Raw genomic sequence first — 21,289 nt, forward strand, 5'->3', positions numbered from 1 at the left:
GAGACAATGTGATTGAGACAGATCAAGAAGTGACCCCTCTTAATCAGGCTTTACAAAAATGTGCAGCAAGAATTCCCAAATGTACTCCACATCACCTCGTGAGGCTGCCAACACATATTTGTGACAAACAACCATCGACAGATAGTTGTGAATAGACACACAGGCACTGCCCAGTGTGAGTATGCACAAGCCAAATGGGGTCTCCCTGTCCAGTCGACACATGTAGCACACTTTGGATAAATACAAATGAGGCCAGGGAACAATGCCACAGAGGCAAACATATGCTGAACACACTGAGAACGGACACAGTGTTCGATGACACACATGATTACGAGGCAAGGGTGTCTCAGGGGACTGTAGTGGGCACACTGCTCCTTGTTCCTGGAATGATCTGACTGTAACATGAGCAACCGTCCCGGCACTATGCATATCTCCGACTCATGCACATCATGTCTGAGGCCACAACATTGGTCATGCATGCTGCAAGTGTGTTCATTTGAAACCTCACACTCCCATGTTGAGACTCATCATCAGTGCCAACAAATATGGACCCCAACAGAGTGAACAGGACAGGGCACAGGCAAGGTAACAACACATGTCACAGACCACCCTCCCACATGATACAGAAAGCAATGTGCACTTGGATCAACTGGCAGGCTAGATGACCATGTGCAATTGTGATTACACACAGACCAGGGGACACATGTCAAGCAGGGAAAGGGACAAATAAGAGCACCGGTTGACTTTGGGGAACAGAATATGCACTGCACATATAAACCCTGGCAGTGTATCCAGGCTACAGAGCACTTTCAAAAGCTGGGGACACACAACACAACAAACAGACAGGTACCTACCCCCTCCTTGCTGCTGTCTCTCCTGTAACTGCCTATCCAGGTCAGGGAAGACCACCGCCAGGACACGCATCATGTGGGTGGTCAGCGTCGGCGCCTGCCATGGGGGCGTGGAGGTGAGAGCCCCAGCTGGACCCGGGCGATCCACCGGGTCCAGCACCGGATATCCTGCCATCGTTTTCTGACTTGGGCTAGGAGCCGACTGCGACCCCCGCCACTCTCACAGCCCTGGCGATCTGCTTCCAGATCCCCCCCTTCTCGTAGGCAATTACCTGTGAGGATGACAAAATGAGACAACATCACTACACCTGCTCCATGTCACAGAGACACACATTTGAACATCGATGATATGTTGAACAGGGCATAGGATGCTGCAAAGGAATAGCATCTTACTCATATAGACATTGGCCTCTGTGGAAGCCACAATGCACTACATGGCATTGAAACTACACAGGTGGCAGGAGGGGTGCGACACACTCCCTGATCATGGCACACACTGTGCATCACATGCAACACCAGGCTGATGGACAGCACCTCAAAGCAGTTACATGCCCCAGCCCACTGACGCAACCTCAGCAGAGTACACAGACACACACAGGCACAGATCAATCACCTGCCATTGGCAAAAGCGGATACATACCTCACTCTGCACATGTGCCACTTGCCTGGGGGGTGTCACAGGTGTTGGGCTAGCTCAGCAAGTCAGACACATAGCACGGCTTACTTCTCACATCAGATGGGTAGAGCTGTTGCCTCCTCCATGCAGCTGTGGTGCAACACTTCACATAGACACTCACCCACATGACAAGGAACCTTCACACACATCAATGTCCAGGAGGGCGTAAACATCACTTGGACACTCTCACCACAGTTCCACTCAACTCATACACATCTGTGGGTACAGTCATCTGTCACACCGGGGGGACCACTGAATCACCTCAGGACAATAGCCAAAAAATGCCACCAAGGATTTGCCAGGCTGAATGTGTCATGCACTATGCAGTGAATGTCACAGTAAGCACAATGCAAGTGAGGAGTGCACACAGGAACTACTTCATGCTCTGTATGACAGACATAAGCCTTTCCCCCCCGGGACCCACTATAAACCACATTGCATGTCTGTCACACATGGAGCTGAAATTCTTCTGCAAGAAGTTTAATGTTTCTACAACTGGATGTAGAAGCTTGACACAGTTCTACAAGGCGCTGAGGGCCTGGGTAGAAGCAAGGAAGGCCACTGATGATGATAATGCAGATGAGCAACTGGATGGGCCAGTGGGCTCAAGAGGAAGGAGAAGCCCTTCCTCTGCTGGTAGCAGTGTGTCTAGTAAGAGTATATCTCCAGAAGAGCTGGCAGATAGAAGAGAGAGTAGGATGCACGAAATGGAAATGGCAAAACTCAAATTGAATGGGCAGCTGGAGCTAGAGAGCAAAAAGCTGGCTCTGGAAGAGAGAAGAATACAAATGGAGCATGAAACAAAGTTGAGGGAATTAGATCTGAAAGCTAAGAGTTTAGAGTCTACTTCCTCTGGTGGCAGCACACCGTCAGTGCAGACAGAATCAAGGGTGTACATACCCAAGGATGTGGTTAAGGAATTCTTCAAGAATGATGACATAGGGCAGTGGTTTAAGGCCTATGAGGTAGCCATGTCTTCCCACCGGGTCCCTGAGAAAGATTGGGGAGCGGGGTTGTGGGGACGGTTCCTTAGTGAGGGGCGGGATACACTGTTGGATTTGCCTTCAGATGATTATAATTCCTATCCCCATATGAAGGCTGCTTTGATGTCTAGGTATGGGTTGACCCCTGAGTTGTATAGGCAAAGGTTCAGGGGTTGCACCAAGATTCCAAACAGTACGTATGTTGAATATGTGACTTTTTTTTGCAGAGCACTGGATGGTTGGGTGAAGGGTAGCAAATTTAATGATTTTCAAGGACTTCTTGATTTAATGGCATGGGAGCACTTGTCTAGTAATTGTTTTCCTGAGCTACGCCAGCACCTGATTGATAGTAGGCTGACTAACCCTAGGAAGCTTGCTGAGGAAGCGGACCGCTGGGTCAGTACCAGGGTCCACAAGTGTCAAGTGGGAGATTCCGCCAAAGGTGGGCAGGGTCCCCAGCAGAAGAGTGGGGGGGGGACAAGGGTAAACAGAGGGAGTTCCAGAAGAGGCCCCAAAGTAATCCCCAAGGGGACCAAGGGTAAGGTTCTCAGCCTCCCCCACCACAGAAACCGCCCGGGGCCCGACAGGTACACCTGTTCAGAAGGGGCCCATCAGATGTTACAAGTGTGGTAACATGGGGCAATTTGCCTCTGATGTGAAGTGTCCATTGTTTGGTAAACCAGCACCCACTGGTGCTCCATCCCGGCAGGTGACTAGTGTAGCCCTGGGGGAGGATATGGGTGTCCAAGGTGGGTGGGGTCCCACAGAGATGTCCCTGGTCTCATTAGGAGACCGTGAAGTGGTCCCCCAAACCCAGCTGCCTGAGAACACTAAAAAATACAGGCAGTGTGTGACCATAAATGGCCATAGGGTTGAAGCTCTCAGAGACACAGGAGCCAGTGTGACGGCTGTCAAGCGCCACCTGGTGTCTCAGGAGCAGGTTGTCCCAGGAGCATTCTATCCGGTTGTTGCCGCCGACAACACCGAGAGTCACTGCCCAGTGTCTCAGGTTCCCTTTCAGTGGGGGGGGGGGTCTCTGGTACTCTTCAAGTAGCTGTGAGGCCCGCCATGCCTGTAGACTGTCTGTTAGGGAATGACTTGGAGAGCTCACCTTGGGCTAAGGTGGAGCGGAGTGCTCACCTGGAGATGTTGGGTATGCCGGATTGGGCGTGTGTCACCACTCGGTCCATGGCAGCCAGTAGAAGTACTCAAGAGGTCCTGGAGCCTGAGAGGGAGGCCCAGGGACCGGCCTTAACCTCTTCGATGCTCATGACGGAACGGTTCCGTCATGAGCATCGGTTGAGCTGTGCGGATGACGGAACCATTCCGTCATGGCCCCGCCCGCGCTCGAACCCTTCAGCACGGCGCGGGAATCCGCGCCGCGCTGAAGGGGTTAAAGAGAAGGAGCAGGGGGCGCGGGAAACCGGCCCCTGAAGTTCCCACGGTCCAGGAGGGAGCAGACCTTGAGGGGGATGTCCTAGAACCTACAGGGGAACAGATAGCTGAACTGGGGGACCTGCCTGAGCTGACCCATTGGCAGCAGGAAGGAGGACCCTCCAGGGAGGAGTTCTGCAGGCAGCAGAAAGAATTCCCTTCTCTTGTGGGTATGCGGCAGCAGGCTGCAGACCAGGCCAACGGTGATCAGTCCGGAACACATTTCATTTACTGGGAGAACGACCTCCTGTATTCTGAGCCTAAGGTTGCTGAGCCTGGGTCAGCCCGTGTGCTGGTGGTACCCCAGCGCTTCAGAGCCTTCCTACTGGGGCTGGCTCACGATGTACCCTTAGCAGGACATTTGGGGCAGGACAAGACCTTTGAAAGGCTTGTCACCCACTTCTTTTGGCCCCAAATGCGCAGTAGTTCAGATACTCACTGCAGAACATGCCAAACTTGCCAGGCAAGTGGGAAGAGTGGAAGGAAGCAGAAGGCTCCACTCCAACCATTCCCTGTGGTCGGTACCCCATTCCAGCGAGTGGGGATTGACATTGTAGGGCCACTGGACCCCAGGACAGCGATGGGCAATAGGTTCATCCTGGTCCTGGTGGACCATGGTACCCGGTACCCGGAAGCCATCCCTCTGAGGACAGTGACGGCCCCCGTGGTGGGACGTGCGCTGATGGGAATTTTCTCCCGAGTGGGATTCCCTCTAGAGGTGGTGTCTGACCGAGGTACCAATTTCATATCTAAATATATGAAATCCCTTTGGCAAGAGTGTGGTGTAACCTACAAGTTCACCACACCTTACCACCCCCAAAAAACGGGTTGGTTGAGAGATTCAACCGAACCCTCAAAGGCATGATAATGGACCTGGAAGGACCAATGAGGCGTAAGTGGGACGTCCTCTTACCATGCCTTCTCTTTTCTCACAGAGAGGTGCCACAGAAGTCTCTAGGGTTCTGTCCCTTTGAGCTTCTGTACGGACACCCAGTGAGAGGACCTCTAAGTCTGGTCAAGGAAGGCTGGGAGCAATCTCTCAGGAAACCTCCCCAGAATGTATATAGTTACATGCTGGCCTTCAGAAACCAGACTAGGCATTTCAGGGAACTTGCTGAGGCAAACCTGGAAGCCAGCCAGGAGGAGATGAAGCCGTGGTACGACCAGAATGCCACTCTGGTAGAGCTTCAGCCTGGACAGAAGGTATGGGTCTTGGCCCCCGTGGAGCCCTGTGCGCTCCAGGATAAGTGGACCGGTCCCTTTGAGGTGGTGGAGCGCAAGAGTCCGGTTACCTATTTGGTGGACCTGAAGTCTCCTAGGAACCCCTTAAGGGTCCTACATGTCAACCGCCTCAAGCCCCACTTGGAGAGGTCCCAAGTGGGCATGCTCTTAGTGACAGATGCTGGGATGGAGGAGGAGACCGAGCCTCTTCCTGACCTCCTGTCAGTCAAGGAGCAAGATGGGTCAGTGGATGGTGTCATCCTCTCTTCCACCCTGACCCCTGAGCAACAGAATGATTGTCGCCAGCTGCTGGGACAATTTTCTGACCTGTTTTCCCTGGTTCCCGATGTCACTGATTGGAGTGTCCATGATGTGGACACTGGGGATAGTACACCTGTGAGGCACAAGGCCTACAGTGTGACTGACAGGGTAAGGGCCTGCATCAAGGAGGAGGTCTCCAAGATGTTTGCCCTTGGGGTAATTGAGTCCTCAAGAAGTCCTTGGGCCAGCCCAGTGGCCTTGGTCCCAAAGGCTGCAGCGCCGGGAGCCACACCGAACTCCGGTTCTGTGTGGACTACAGAGGACTGAATTCGGTCACCAGGACTGATGCACATCTCATCCCCAGAGCTGATGAGCTCATAGATCGGCTAGGGGCTGCCCACTACCTCAGCACATTTGATCTAACGTCTGGGTATTGGCAGATCACCTTGACCGATGGGGCAAAAGAGAGGTCAGCATTTTCCACCCCTGATGGGCATTACCAGTTCCGGGTTATGCCCTTTGGGATGAAAAATGCCCCTGCCACCTTCCAGAGGTTGGTCAACCAGGTGTTGGTTGGGCTGGATTCGTTCAGTGCCACCTACCTGGATGACATCGCAGTGTTCAGCTCCATGTGGGAGGAACACCTGCGCCACCTCTGGGAAGTGTTGATGGCGCTGCGGAGGGCAGGCCTCACGATCAAGGCGAGTAAGTGCCAGATCAGGCAGGGTTCAGTGGTGTACTTGGGGCACCAAGTTGGGAGTGGCCAGGTGGCACCCCTTCAACCCAAGATAGAAACCATCCTGAATTGGGAGTCGCCCAAAACCCAGACAGAGGTGAGAGCCTTCCTAGGTCTCACCGGGTACTACAGGAGGTTTGTCAAGGGGTATGGCAATATTGTTGCCCCCTTGACGGCGCTGACTTCAAGGAAGCAGCCCAGGAAGGTGATCTGGACTGACACCTGTCAGAAATCTTTTGAGGCCCTGAAAGCTGCTATGTGCACGGCGCCCATGCTTTTGGCTCCCAGCTTCTCCAAAGAGTTTATCGTTCAGACAGACTCTTCAGAGCATGGTGTGGGGGCTGTTCTTTCACAGATCAATGAAGAGGGCCTAGATCAACCTGTAGCCTTTATTAGCAGGAGGTTACTTCCACGGGAACAGAGATGGAGTGCTATTGAGCGTGAGGCATTTGCTGTGGTCTGGACGCTGAAGAAGCTAAGACCATACCTGTTTGGGTCTCACTTCCGGGTTGAGACAGACCACAGGCCCCTCAGATGGTTGATGCATATGAGGGGTAAGAATCCAAAGCTGTTGAGGTGGTCCATTTCCCTACAGGGTATGGATTTCACAGTGGAACATCGCCCTGGTACAGATCACTCCAATGCTGACGGTCTGTCCAGATTTTTCCGCCTTAGTGATGAGGATCTCCCTGGGTTAGGGTAGTTCTCCCCACTTTTCAGCTGGAGGGGACACGTGTTAGACCTGGCACCTTGGCGTGAGTCTCCCTTCCACTTTTTTGTCGCTGTGCCTCAGGTGTTTTGCTGGTGTTAGCTGCTCAGAGCACTGTGCCACTGCCAACCAGTGCCACAGTGCAAGTGCTCCCTATTTAAAATGTATATGTTGGTTGGATTCCATGATTGGCTTATTTGGTTTACTGTCAGACCCCAGTAAAGTGCCCCAGGAGTGCCAGGGCTTGTAAATACAAATGCTGCTGGTGGGCTTGCAGCACTGGTTGTGCCACCCACAGAAGCGGCCTGGTAAAATGTATCTAAGGTCTGCCATTGCAGAACCTGCGTGCAGTCTGGTACTGTTATGCTGACTGGGTAAGTGCACACACTTGCCAGTCCCTAAACCTTCCCTTAACTTCATATCAGTCACCCCTATGGTAGGCCCAAGGGCAGGGTGCATTGTAAGCATAAGGTAGGACAAGCCTTGATGTGTGTGGCATGTCCTAATAGTGAATTACAGCCATTTTTGTTTTTCACTATTGTAAGGCTACCTGTTCTCCATAGGCCAGAATGGGCTGTTAGAATTGTTACATTCTATGATCCTAACAGACCCAGGGAACATGGTAGAAATTCGAGTTTAGTATGCCTGAACTCAGAATAATAAAATACATCTTTTAGTAAAGTTTATTTTAATATTCTGTGTTTGCAAATACCACTTTTAGAAAGTTGGTATTTGCTTGCTTGACCATTTCAGCCCGCCTCTGCTATGATGTGTATCTGCCTGTCTGGTTGTGTGAGTGACAGGGCTGGGGAAACCCAGAGGGGCAGGTCTAGGTAGCCTGGTGGTGAATAGGAAGATTGGCAGTCAGATGGGTGGGAGGAGTACACCTGGGCTCTGAATAGGGTTGTGCTCTGCTACCACAATGCTGGCTCCACCTCCTGCGGAGCGGCTGATGTCTCTGCCCTGCACCCTGAATAGAAAGGCAGAGTCATGTCAACAGAGTGCTCAAGAACAGTTTGGACTGGGCAAAGGCCCCTCGACCCCAGAGGAACAAAGGAATTAGGGGTATAAGTATTGGGAGCCTGCTCCCAAGAAATTAGATCCTGCTGAAACAAGAAGAACCTCTGCCAGAGGAGAAGGAACTGGGAAAGCTGTAGGAGGAGTAACTGTCCCTGACCTGGGGGATTGGCCTGCAGTGGTTGCCTTGCTGCTGAAGGAGAGGAGAAAGACTACTAAAGACTTTGCTTCAACTTGTGCTTTGAAAAGATCTCCAAGGGCTTGAACTGAGCTTGCCCCCTGAACGAAGTCCCAGGACCAGTGGACTTCACCCCCAGCTCCCCAGAGTCTTTTGGAAGTGCCTGCTGCTGTTGTTGGGCCTTCTGAAGGACTGCGTGTCGCAAGGAGCTGGAAGCGCGACACAAGGAAGAGAAGCGTGCCGCCGTCGGAGCTGTTGCCGTCGCTTCTCACAGAGAGTGTCGCCGCTGCAGCATCGCATCGAGCGGAAGCGTCTCGCATTATTCCGGAAGTGTCTCGCAACGCCGAAGAAGCGTGTGGCCATCGCAGCCATCGTAGCTGTCGCATTGCACTGCATCGAGAGAAGAGTCTCGAATTGAGGAGGAAGCGTGTCGCCATCGCAGCCATCGCAGTTGTCGCATTGCACCGCATCCAGAAAAGCGCCTCGCATCCACGGAGAAGCGTGCCGCCGTCGGAGCCGCTGTCGTCGCATCTCGCAGAAGGGGTGTCGCCGCTGCAGCATCGCATCGAGCGAAAGCGTCTCGCAACGTCGGAGAAGAGTGCCGCTGCCAAGGCCGCTGTCGTCGCATCTCGTCAAGGGTGACGTCGCTGTAGCTGACGCATCGAGTCGAGCCTTCTAGCAACATCAGAGAAGCGTAACGCATCTGGAAGATCCCGTCTTTATTTCTTTTGCACCAAGAACTTCAACGCAACTGCATCGCTGCAACACTTTTGTTGCCCTGCGTGTCGCATCTAAGGTACATTGACTTAAAGTGTCGCATTTAAGAACTTTAAGAGAAACTAAGCAATCTTCTACCAACTAAGCAACCGTATGGTGTATTTTTAATCGTTTAATGGTCTTGTGATAATCCTATATAAAGAATCCTTATTTTTAATATAAATACCTGTGTGGTGTCCATTTGTAGTGTTGTCACTTGGTTACTGTATGTGTTCACAAATGCTTAACCTATAACACTCTGAGATAAGCCTTGTCTGCTCGCGCCAAGCTACCTAGAGGGTGAGCAGGGGTTGTTCTAGTAGTGTAACCCCTTACCCTGACTAGAGGAAAGGTTCCCTGCTTGTCACAAGTACCTACGTGTGCCAACCAGAGAACCCGGATTCTAACAGGGTATGATCTATTGTATTTTAAAATGTCATCTATTGTAACATAACCCTCGGTATGTGATGGTGTTGGAATCCAAGTTGTGTTCAAATCCTTATTCTTGGCTATTCCAAGACATGAAGTCTGTTGCACAGTTTCATTTAGAAATATCATCTGCTGAGGCTCTAAATAGCTCTTCTGTTCCCTGGACTTGCCAATATTTAGAACCACAGACTGATTTCATGTATATAGTGTCTTTCCATAAGTTTTAACCCTGTTCAGACAATTGGGTTATAAAGGAAGCAGAGTAAATCTGTTTGGTGTTAGTTAGCATATTTTTCTGTGCAGATGTCGGTGCAACCGTATAATAATATGAGGTCAGGTCAGAAATGTTAAACCCTGAAAAATCTGAACATTTCTGTGCGAAAGTTTTCGAACTACTTTTTGGTGGTGTAGGGCAATGTTCCCATTGGTAATATGTGAAAATATTCCTTGGGGTACAGGATTTGTGTAGAAAATTATGATCATAATGTTGATAACAATACATGGTGTTAAAATCTGATGTGTCTTCTAACATTTCATTATTAGAAAATGCGGCAGATTGTACTAAATCAGTACACATATTGCTTACAGTTTCAAAGTCCCAATGATCAGAAAATGTACTGGAAGTAATGATATCATTTAAGGAGATTTTAAATAAATTATGTATTTTTAAAAGTTCGGTTGGACCAAATATATCATAATCAACCTTGTCACACACTATACCATCAGGTATAGGAACTGCTGTAATTTTCACTGATGACAAGTCTCTTTGTTCACGATGTGATGAAACATTATGTTTCAGAATCAAATTCACTTTCGATGCTGCAGAGCTTTGGCGCAGATAAGTTCCATTAATAAGTAAGCAGAAAACAGATACTAAGCCTATCCAGAAAAGAAAGAACAGTATACTGGTGATTATCCAAAGTGCTAGCAAAGGTGACACCAGGTATGTCTTTTTAAGAAAAATGAAGAAATCTTTGATTTGTTGTTGACGTGATATTGGGGCTGGCATTGTTTCAGGTTCACTTGGATCCAGCGAAAAGGTATTAAAGTCGATGAAATAACCACATGCAGTTCGTTGTTGAGGCATATTTATGTAGACATCAGTGTTAGGTCGAATTGTAATTTGTCTTTTATTTTGATTTTGAATTTCTGTTTCAATAGGAACGAGTTCCATGGCATTGTTGCATAGTCCATCAGTTCATATAGGAGACTCTTCAAACGTTATGAGCCTTTCTGTCTAAACTCCCTGTATAGCAGCGAGAGGAGGGTGTCGGCTACTCAGGAGCCCACTAGGCCTACTATTAAATATCGGCCACATAGAGTGGTTTGATCAGATTAATGGAGATGAATCTCTTCTCCTTTTTTCCGGCGAGAGGCAGCAGAAGTACAGTTCTTGTTCCTTCGACGGCCAGAATAGGTACAGGCCTTCTATATGATGGCCCAAATTCTTTTTTGTCCACTATCTTTTCCCTGACCAGATCCCCAACATAGGAATCCAGACAGGTCTTGCTGTGACTGACTTGACTTTCCCAGTGTCAGTCCGCTTTACCTGCACATTTCTCTGTAGTGCCCTGGATTCATTCAGATCCTGTAAAACAGACAAACGTTTATTGATGTGAAAAGATTTTTCATCCGCCATTGTGACTTCACAATCAAGATCAGGTACCCACATTCTCATCCCAAAAAGGACCCCATAAGGAGTGACACCCCCTAGAGAACTTCTTGGCTTGTTATTCAAGGCCCACTGTACCCCATATAAATGATTGACACAACTGCCACCGGCAGCTAATAATCTAGCCGTTATTGATTGCTTTAAGTCTCGGTTTTTCCTTTCCACAACCGAATTTCCCTTGGGATGGTACAGGGAGGAGTACCGCAGTACACCACCCAAACTTCCCATGGCTTTCTTGTAAGCCCTAGAGCTAAACGTGGTGCCACTTTCAGAATGTAATGTGCCAACTGCGTATGTCCCTATAAAGACTCACAAATCTTTGATAACAGTTCGAGCCTGAGCGAGCTCTGAGGCCATACCCATAGAAACCTCGAGCAGGAATCCACAGCAAACATGATGTACTTGTAAGCCCTATCAGATTGTAAGGGGCTGCAGTGACCCAATTAAACACATGCAAGTGGTCTGTCTGATATTAGGAATGGTGTCTGTGCTGGACGTGTTATGGGGAGCCCTTCATCTGTTGACAGATGTTGGATTTTAAGACATAATCTTTGGTCTGCTTTGTTAACCCTGGCCACCAATAGCGTTGTTTCAGTAAAGAAACAGTCACCGTAAGTCCTGCTTGTGCAGAACCCAAACCCTCATGTGCAGCTAATATTAAGCCTAATCTGCGATCCCTGTTTGGTATTACTCTATCCCCCACTCGGGAATCTGAGCAAATGGAACGTTGTTTGCATATAACTTTTGGAGTCCTTGAGTGGAAATCCTTTTGGCAATGCCTTATTGTCTTTGCGTGAAGCAATGTCAGCTGCAATTATCTGTCCATCTATTCTTGTTTTTGAGCAAGTTATTGCAGCTATGGACGCAGTTAGTACTGCACCCTTTGCGGCTTCATCAGCCAATTAATTGCCTTCTACATGAACGCCATCAAGTTGATGACTCAGTGTGTGTATCACTTGAACCCTTGATAGTTTGTTTTTCAACTCCACTACCTGTTCCCATAGCACCACTTTTTGAGTGTTTAAACCCATTTTGTCCCCAGTGGCGAAGATATTCATTGTATGAATGTACACAGTAAAAAGAATCACACGCAATTAGTGTGGGGAATTCTTGATCCATATTTATCAGTGCCAGTAATAGAGCTTTTAATTCTACCGGCTGAGCTGTGCAGTCTCCTAGAGACTGTTTTTTTTATACAGCTTGGATGGAACTTTCCACCCTGAATACGACCTTTTACAATTGCACATGCGGCGCTGTATTGCTGTTTACTTCCAATGGCCGCCTGAGCAGATCCATCAGTGTAAATAATATATTCATACTGATCTAGAGTCATTATTTCATTCGGGAGAGGATAGTCCTGTTCATATTGTAAAAATGCTTGTGTTTTGAGACTTGGATCGTATCTGTATTCTACATCTGATGCAGTAAGAGAATTTGCCCATTGTATACATCTCGGTTGTAGAGCTTTAGCATTTAGAATTCTAGCCTTCGTAGCAGCCTCTAAGACCGGTACTGGAGTCAAGACAATTATTTGTTTTCCTTGAGCTAGAGCTCTTTCTCTCACTACAGCAGGCTGGACTGCTGTCGGAATCTTTTCTGTGGATGCAAAGCACATCTCAGCATTCGTATTTAAGTGTGATTTGTATGCTATGGGTACTGTTTCACCTTCATTGCATGTTAGGTAGGTGTACCCAGATTGACCTGTAACTATACGGATCACTAGGTTGCAGACATTTACGCGTGTTTGTAAGTGTTAAGATGCTATCATGTCAGCTTGTAGGGAACAAAGGATATCTGTGTGTTCCTGTGTCCATTGCCTAACTGAAAAATCAAGTCTTATGAGGTCATAGAAAGGTTTAACCCTTTCTGCATAATCCAAAATGTATGTTCTGCCAACATTCAGAAATCTCAGTATGGATTGTACATTTTTTAATGATTTTGGATGTTGGAGCAGCGCACACTTTTCTAAAAAGTTAGCTGACAAGATTTTCCCTTCACTTGAGAGCTCATATCCTAAAAATAGGACAGTGAGGTGGGATATTTTAGATTTTTTTAACTTAAATTTGTAGCCCTCAGAGTCGAATCCCAAAATTATGGTGCTCACCCTGGTAAAGTGTTCCTCAAGGTCAACATCCGTTAGATAAATATCATCCACATAGGACAATGCCTTTTCATCCAGATCCTGAATTAACTCAGTTACCCTGGCGGAAAGCAACCCTGGGCTGTTCTTATACCCCTGGGGGATTCGACAAAATTGATGCTAGGACCCCAGCACTTAGAATTCTGTCAAATATCTTCTCTCAGGCGATATATTTTGGCAGAAAATCCATTTGAGTTATCTAGTGTTGTTTTGTATTTTTTCCGCACAATGTTATTCATCAATGCGGCACTGTATGCGTTTTGTACTGCAAATGTTTTTGTGAATGGGTTTAGATGTCTATAGTCTAAAACTAGACAATATGAGTTGTCGGGTTTCAATACGGGAAACAAAGGATTATTTATTGAAGAGGTGCGAGTTTCAATTACAACCTGGTATTCAAGTTGATCTAAGATCTCCCTGACTTGTTTTTTTAGCTTCCTGCTTAATTGAATATTATCTCTGTGGAGTCAGCGTATATTTTAATGGCATCACGTGGTGGGTTGAATCTTCATTCCATCCAACATGGTCGCAATATAGTGCAGTGGCAAGGGCTACCACCCACTCCTGCGCGTATGTGTGTTTTAAGAGGTTAGGAACAAGGTCTGAGAAAGCTGGAAAAATGACGCTTTCTCCCTTTCCCTTTGGGCAATCCATAACAATAGCAGGCGGCCCATCTCTTTCAGTTAAACGAATGTCATAGACAAAAGTCAGGTTCTCCCAAAAGAGACCTTTACTTTTTTGGGGCTTGTCCCTATCCATTTGGAGTGTTATTTCATGTAACCTAGATGGGACACTTACCCTAGTATCAGGTGTTTCCACCATGATATGTTCATTCAACTCCGCTGTCACCAGAAATTCCATCAGGTTCTGGCGAGCTATTGTTACTTCTGCTGCACTGTCTAGCATTTTCAGAGCCCATTCCCCATTCAGTAGTTGAGTCCTCAGAATTCTGGGCATGTCTAACTTTGAGACCTGCTACTTCCTTCTTTTTAATTTGAGGTTTTGCTGTAGGCTTTTCTTCTTTTTTTGGTGTGTAGTCCGAAGTACGTTGTGTGTCTCTGGACATTTTACGCTCTTCTTGTCTGTGTTCTGAACATCCTTCCTTCTCAGAGTTTTTTGATGAACCCTAAAAGGAACGTGAGGAACGTGTATCAGTGTCCTGAAATCTGTCAGGTCCATATTCCTAAGGTTATACCTCCTGTTGAGGAGACCTACCTCTGGATTGATATCTATTCTCTCTATTCTTCTGTTGTTTGCAATTATCCCATTTCTTCTTTGAAGAAGCAGGTGCTTGCTTAAAGGTATCTTTACAGAACTACCCATCAGTTGTGGTTTTATTGCTCTAGCTCCCAAACTGTCTCTATCTAATTCTGGATAATCTGTTTCACTTATTTTAGGTAAAATATGTTCCTGTTGCAGAGGAGTGAATTCAATCAGGCGTTGGCGTATTGCCACCGATGCTGCTTCCCATTTAATATTTGCTAATATTATATCTGATACCTGGGCAAAATTACCTAGTAATTTCATCCCTAAGTTCAGAGCAGGTTCTGCTCCATTCTCGTTCTGTATTTGTCTTAATACATCTGGTATTATTGCTAATGAAGGGATACGATGAGTCCTGATATATATGGCAACGAAAATTGTACCCCAAGAGGTACAATCCTCTATCTGGGGCATTATCCCCATGGGCAAGCATATTGTTAACATTCTGTGTTTTTCTTGTGAGCTAGTGTTTGGAAACACCGCCTCTAGCTGTGTTATTTTTTGAGCCACCCAGAATGGCATTTGTTCACATTTTGTGGGCATCTTGCCCATGACTGCGTGTAACATTTGTGGTGTAATTTTAGTTGTTGATGTTTGAATCAGACCTGTTGGTATAGCCATCGCTTGCTGAAGTGGTAGTGTTCTCATCACGAACTGTATCATATTTCTGTAAAGTCTGATTAGATCTTTATGAAATGTACGTATGTCTCCTACTGGCATTGTTTCAATGTCAGGATGTGATGTGTAGGCCACTAGTACCGGCCATGTTCCTCCGTCTCTTCCGAGTGGACCGAGTCTTACTTTATTTCTTGTATGGGGAAGCGCGCCATTAAACCAGTATAAATGCTCCTGGTAAGTGAGCAGAACTTTAATGTCCTCGTACAAACAATATTCGTTCGGTATGTCATCTTCTGTGTAGTAATGAAATGTTTTGATCATGCATTTGCCTGTGGGAATCCAACCCATGAATAGAATGCCTCTGTTCTAAATGATTTGTGTGCCTCAATAACGAAGGTTACAGGCTCACCCCTAGCTGTTAAACCATATGAAGCTAGTTTTAGGGTGATCCCATTTCTAACATTTTCTGGAATTTGTATTGCATCTGCATCTTCTTCTTCGGCTGAGAGATTTAGCTCATGTACAGCGTTATCTGCTTGCTCAGTAAATGTTTTTTAGAAAGAAGAGTTTTTCAAAGGAACCAATATAAGGTGTTTATGCACAGATAGGAACAATGTGTTCTTCAAGCTTGATTAACCAACAGCCAATAAATTGGATTTTGCCTACTCAGCTGCGCAAATCTTTGTACCCTCCCCATCCAGACGTCTCAGGCAAAATGTGAGAAGGGCCTCTGAGAATAGCATGACTGAACTACTCAGATTTGACTGTTAAATAAGTACCCAACCAACGTAATGCTATGTTGTGTAGTTCCTATAGAACCTATACAGGATATGCGCATTTAGGCAACATACACTGTAGGATTGGTGTCAGACTGATACTAGACACCCCCACCGGGTATGCTGACTTGTGTACCAGCTAGCTCACAGTGCCACTAGAAACTCCTCTTACCAGGGAGAGAATGGTTCTTGGCAACTATCAAACATGACAACCCAGATCCCTCAGGACCGTGGAAACAGTGTACTACTTTTCGCTCAGTCACTTATGTTCACTTAGTCTCAGAGAGATACACAGAATAAACGGTAAAGGACGTTTTTCAATAAGTATTTATTGAACAGTCGTTATTCTAGTGTAAAATATGTGTGCTGAAACAACCATTAGACAGTAACAGATATAAATGATTAGAAGCAATAAGAATGTAAAAGGATGGTAGATTCCTACCATTTTGCTATAAACATAAATACAGGCAAGTATTTAAAATACCTGTCAATAAAATGCGTACTCCTGCAATGCTACCCTAACTAGATGCACCTGAGTGCACCTAGCATGTATGTAGGTGTTAAGCCAAGAATCCCTCTAGGATAAAGTCAACCCTATTACCTAAAGAGAGAGACTGTGGGACTCTGTCTTAGTCTCCAGTTGGACACCCCACAAAGGATGAAGCAAATGGGGGTGCGCCAGATAATGAAGTCCAAACACTTTTGTAGTTTCAAAATCTTTATTTCAACATATTCTTTTCTTTTTTTCAACAGCACATACAGCTCAGCCAACGCATTTCGTTCCTGCATAGGGAACTTCATCAGGGTTTAAATTACAGTAAATGTCTAACTCCATAAGCATTGATAAATAATGTGAAGTCTCCAACTTATTCCGCTGGATGACATGGGAATTCCCAGGGCATCATCATACCCAAATGGAAACCTCGTTAAAGGTCCTTACAGTTTCAATGTCCACGCAAGGGATGTTAGACCACTGGAGCTGGAGTATCTGCATGCAGGAACCTCAGCGTTTCACGTCAGTGTATCGGCAGGGAAGTCCTGATCTTCTCTGTTTGTCCCAGCAAGATGTGATGTTGATATACCCAAAGGTCTTCCCGGGGGTCCTACCTTGCTGTGCCACTTGTCGGGCTTAGGATGACGTTGGAAATTAACTTTATACATAGTTAATATACAGGAGATGGTAGTCCTGCTGAGTTTCCAAGAACCCTCATGCATAATGCAGTAGCTTTTACCAGGGAAAATCCTGCGTTCTGTGTGTAGTGTCGGATATAGGTAAAAGGTCAGTCTTCAAGAACCGTTATGTGTGTAATGTTGGGGAGAGTATAGGTGAAAGGTGACGATGTTACCTGAGCCTATATTGGGGTACCTATATGGAATATAACAAGACAAAAAGTAGAGCATAACCATGTCAAAAGGGACACTTTGCTACAAACAGGCTCTATGTCTGTAACTATAAGTTTATAAATCTGTATATAAGTCGCTCTACGTGTGGGTGTCTAGGTGTGTTACTGGTTCAGTTAGTATCTGAGTAACTGTGTCAATGCTTCTATGTGTGTGTGTGTGTGTGCGACTGGATGTGTAAGTAGCTCTTTGTGCATCTCATGGACTGTGTTACTGACTGTATGGGTGTGTAAATAACTATGTAAGTGTCTGTATGAATTGCTAACTGCCTGTGTTAGTCAGTGTTTGGTGTAAAACTGTGAGTACTACTGAATTTGTTAGTGGTCTGTAACATAACTGTTATGTGGGTGTGTGAGTGGATGTGCAATTGCCTCTGTTGCTGCATGACTGGGTGTGTAAGGGACTGTTTTATTTTATAAGTTGCTACATCATTGCCTCTATGTGTAGTTGAATGACAGTGTAACAGAGTAAATGCATATGCAAGTGTCTGTTTACCTAACTGTCTGAGTGCTGTGTGTATGAATGGCTTTATAGGTGTGTGAGTGGGTATGACATTGCCTGTATGGATCTCTGAATGACTATGTAAGTGGATCTATACTTAAGTACATTCATGTTTGAGTACTGATATTGATGTGTTTCTGAGTGTCCTAGTCACTGTCTAGCTATGTGACTAGTGGGTACATGAGGATTTTCCTGGGTGTGTAACTGTGTGTATCAGTGACTGCCTCTATATAAGCAAGTAAGTACTTACATAAGTGGTTATGTCAGTGTATAAGTGCCTGTGTACGTTTCTGACTATACTTGTATAAATGAATATAACTGGGCCTGGTGAATTAGACCTCTCCTCAAAAAACCCTCTGCAGACCCCAGCAATCACCAAAACTACTGAGCCAGCTCGTTTTTGCCATTTCCTGCCAAACTCCCGGAGAAGGCCATCAACTGCCAGCTCACTGAATGCCTAGAGAGAAACAACTTGCCAGACCCCTCCCAATCAGGTTTCCGAGCCAACCACAGATTCGAGACCACCCTGATCCCCGTCACAAATAACATCTGCACCCTACATGACAGAGGAGAATCAGATGCCCTGATGCTTCTCGACCTCTCCCCAGTCTCTTATACAGTTTCTCACCACACACTCATCAAGTGACTGCACCAGATCACAATGAAAACAGAAGTACTCAGTTGGATTGTATCATCCCTCACGGGATGTAGGCAGAGAATCCATCTCCTTCCCTTCACCTCCCAACTCAAGGGCACCATCTGCGGTGTGCCCCAATTTTCATCCCTGAGCTCCACCCTCTTCAAGATCTGTATGATACCTCTAGCTAACATCCTCAGAACCCCCAATATCAACATATTATCCTACGCCGACGATACCCAGGTCCTCCTCTTGCTCTCAGCAGACTACACCACAGTGAACACCAACTTCCACAACTGCATGAAGAAAGTCGCAGCCTGGATGAAGGACAAATATCTGAAGCTCAACACGAAGAAGACTGAAGTGCTGATCTTTGGTAACCATACATCCCTCTGGAACGACACCTAGTGGCCTCCTGAACTCGGACCCACCCTCACACCAAAATACCACTGCCGCAACCTCAGCCTCATCCTGGATAGCAAACTCACCATGAAGCAAGAGATGAACACACTTCTCCTTGACCTGCTTCCACACTCTCTGCATGCTCTGAAGAATCTTCAAATGGCTCCCCACAAGCATCAGAAAAACAGTCACACAAGCCCTAATCACTAGCCATCTGGACAACAGCAACGCACTATACTCAGTAACCACCATCAAACGCTTGAAAAGGTTCCAGACAATACAGAATTCAGGGGACAGAGTGATGCTCAATCTGCTCAAACTGACCCACATCACCCAGCACCTGAGGAACCTCCACTGTCTTCCCTTCCAGAAAAGATGCTAGTTCAAACTACTGGCAGACACCTACAAAGCCCTCCAAGAACAAGGACCAGCATACATGAACCACCACCTGAACTTCCACCAGCCATCTAGAGACCTTTGTTTTACCCCTCTTGCCCTGGCACAGACACCGCATATCTGCCATAGCCACAATTGAGGTCGCTCCTTCTCTCACCTAACCGTCAATTCCTGGAACTACCTTTCTCCTCCATCTTCAAAGATCAAGATCTGGCTCTTCAACTAAGCCTGTGCCTGTATACCCCCAGGGGTGATAAGCCATGCTCTATAAGTAATTGATAGTGTACTCATGTGGCTTGTGTTAGATATCATTGTCACACGCTCAAGTCCCAGCACATCCACTCTGCCCTTCATCCTTGAAAGGTTGATGAAATCAGTATCATTGAGTTCAGTAACAATAAGCATCTCCTATTCCACAAAGTTACAGTTCTAGGGGAAAATGCGCTTTACAAGTACACATGTTATGTTATGCTATGTTATGTTATATTGTGTTGTTTTGTGTTATGTGGCTGCATAGGTGTCTAAGTGGATCTAGCCCTGCCTGCATGAGGGTGTGAATGACTATATAACTGGATGTATAGGTGAGTAAATAGGCATGTGAATGGTTCTATTGCTGTCTTTCTGAGTATGTCATTTACTGTCTGCCTAAATGAGTGGTATGTACATCAGTGATTTCCTGGGACTGTAAAATGGGTGTATGATGCCTGCGCTGCCTCGGTTAGTGTGTACAACCTATATACTATTAATTTATATACTGTAATCAATCATCTACATCTATTTACACATACACGCATTCATAGTAATTTAGAAAAATATCAAAATGTTTCCTTTATAGCCATTTTTGGGATTGGCCCTTTATGCAGGGTCATCCTTGAACTTTTTGCCTTCCTCCTGGTATATATTCTGATCAGGTGTTGGTGGTTTTAGAACTCTGGGCATTTTATCACTGCTGTCTAGTGTAAAGTGCATGTGCTCTCTATGATAAATGTGGTAAGATTGGTCTACCCTTGTTTGGCATATTTAATTTACCGATCAGTCCCTTGTAAAGTGCTATCTCAGATACCCAGGGCCAGTAAATTAAATGCTACTGGTCGGCTTGCAGTGCTGCTTGCGCCACCCACCAAAGTAGCCTTTCAAACCTGTCTAAGGCCTCTGCCATTGCAGGGCCTGCACGTGCAGTTTACTGCCACAGTGAAGTGGCACATAAAGTAGGTGCCACGTCTGTGACTCCCCTTTTACTACATATCAGTCACCCCTACGGTAGGCCCTAGCTAGCCCTATGGGCAGGGTGCACTGTAGGAAAAAGTTAGGACATGTACCTTAACTGTATGGCATGTCCTGGTAATGACAAACAGCCATTTTGGTTTCTCACTACTGTGAGGCTGCCCTCTCATAAGAATGCATTTGGGATAGTCTGATATGTGTTTCAGTGGTAATTCCTGACATGAGAGGAGTAACATGGTCAAGTTTGGTATGTTTGGAATAGTGGTAACAAATGCTGCATAATGCTATTCACAGATTTATTATCACTATTTTAGAAATGCCACTTTTAGAAGTAGGCGTTTCTGTGTCCTATGTGTCTTTGTGCCTGCCTGTTGTGTATTGAATGTCTGGCTCTGGAGTGATAGAGGCTGGGGAGGTGGAGTGGCTCCAGAGGGGCTTGGTGATTCAGCGCTAGGTTGAATAGGCCAATCTGCATTTGGAGTAGTGGGAGGAGTAGCACCTGGGCCTGAATAGGACTGTGTCTGCCTTACACAACGCTGGCTCCACCCTTCTGTGGGGTGTCTGGGGCCAGGACCTACACTGACAATGGAGGGTGTTGTGCACATGTAAGAAAATGTGTAAGTGGCCCAAAGAACTGGTTTGGACCGGGCGCAGAGCCCTGTGCCAGGGGGAAGAACAAAGACATCTGTTATATAAAGATTGGGGCTGTGCCCCCATGAAAGGTTGAACTGGTGCTTACTAGCCGGCAGGCTGCTGGACTGCCAGGAGGAATTGCCACCGGGGATCGACCTGCTGCCCTGCTTGGCAGCTTAAGGGTCTGCATTGTCTGTCTAGGAGACCCAGTTTGCTGGCCTGCCTGTGCCAGCTCTGTCCTGGGTGATTTTGGACCCAGCGTGTGGTGAGCGCTGGATTTTCCCCCGGCTTTCTGGAAGCTGATTGCCATTGCACTAAAAAAAAGTGCCAGGTGTGAAGGACTGGGCTATTCTAAGGCCCAGCGGTGCCAGGGGA

Source organism: Triturus cristatus, chromosome 5_2 (assembly GCF_964204655.1).
Source record: "Triturus cristatus chromosome 5_2, aTriCri1.1, whole genome shotgun sequence".
Classification (NCBI taxonomy): domain Eukaryota; kingdom Metazoa; phylum Chordata; class Amphibia; order Caudata; family Salamandridae; genus Triturus; species Triturus cristatus.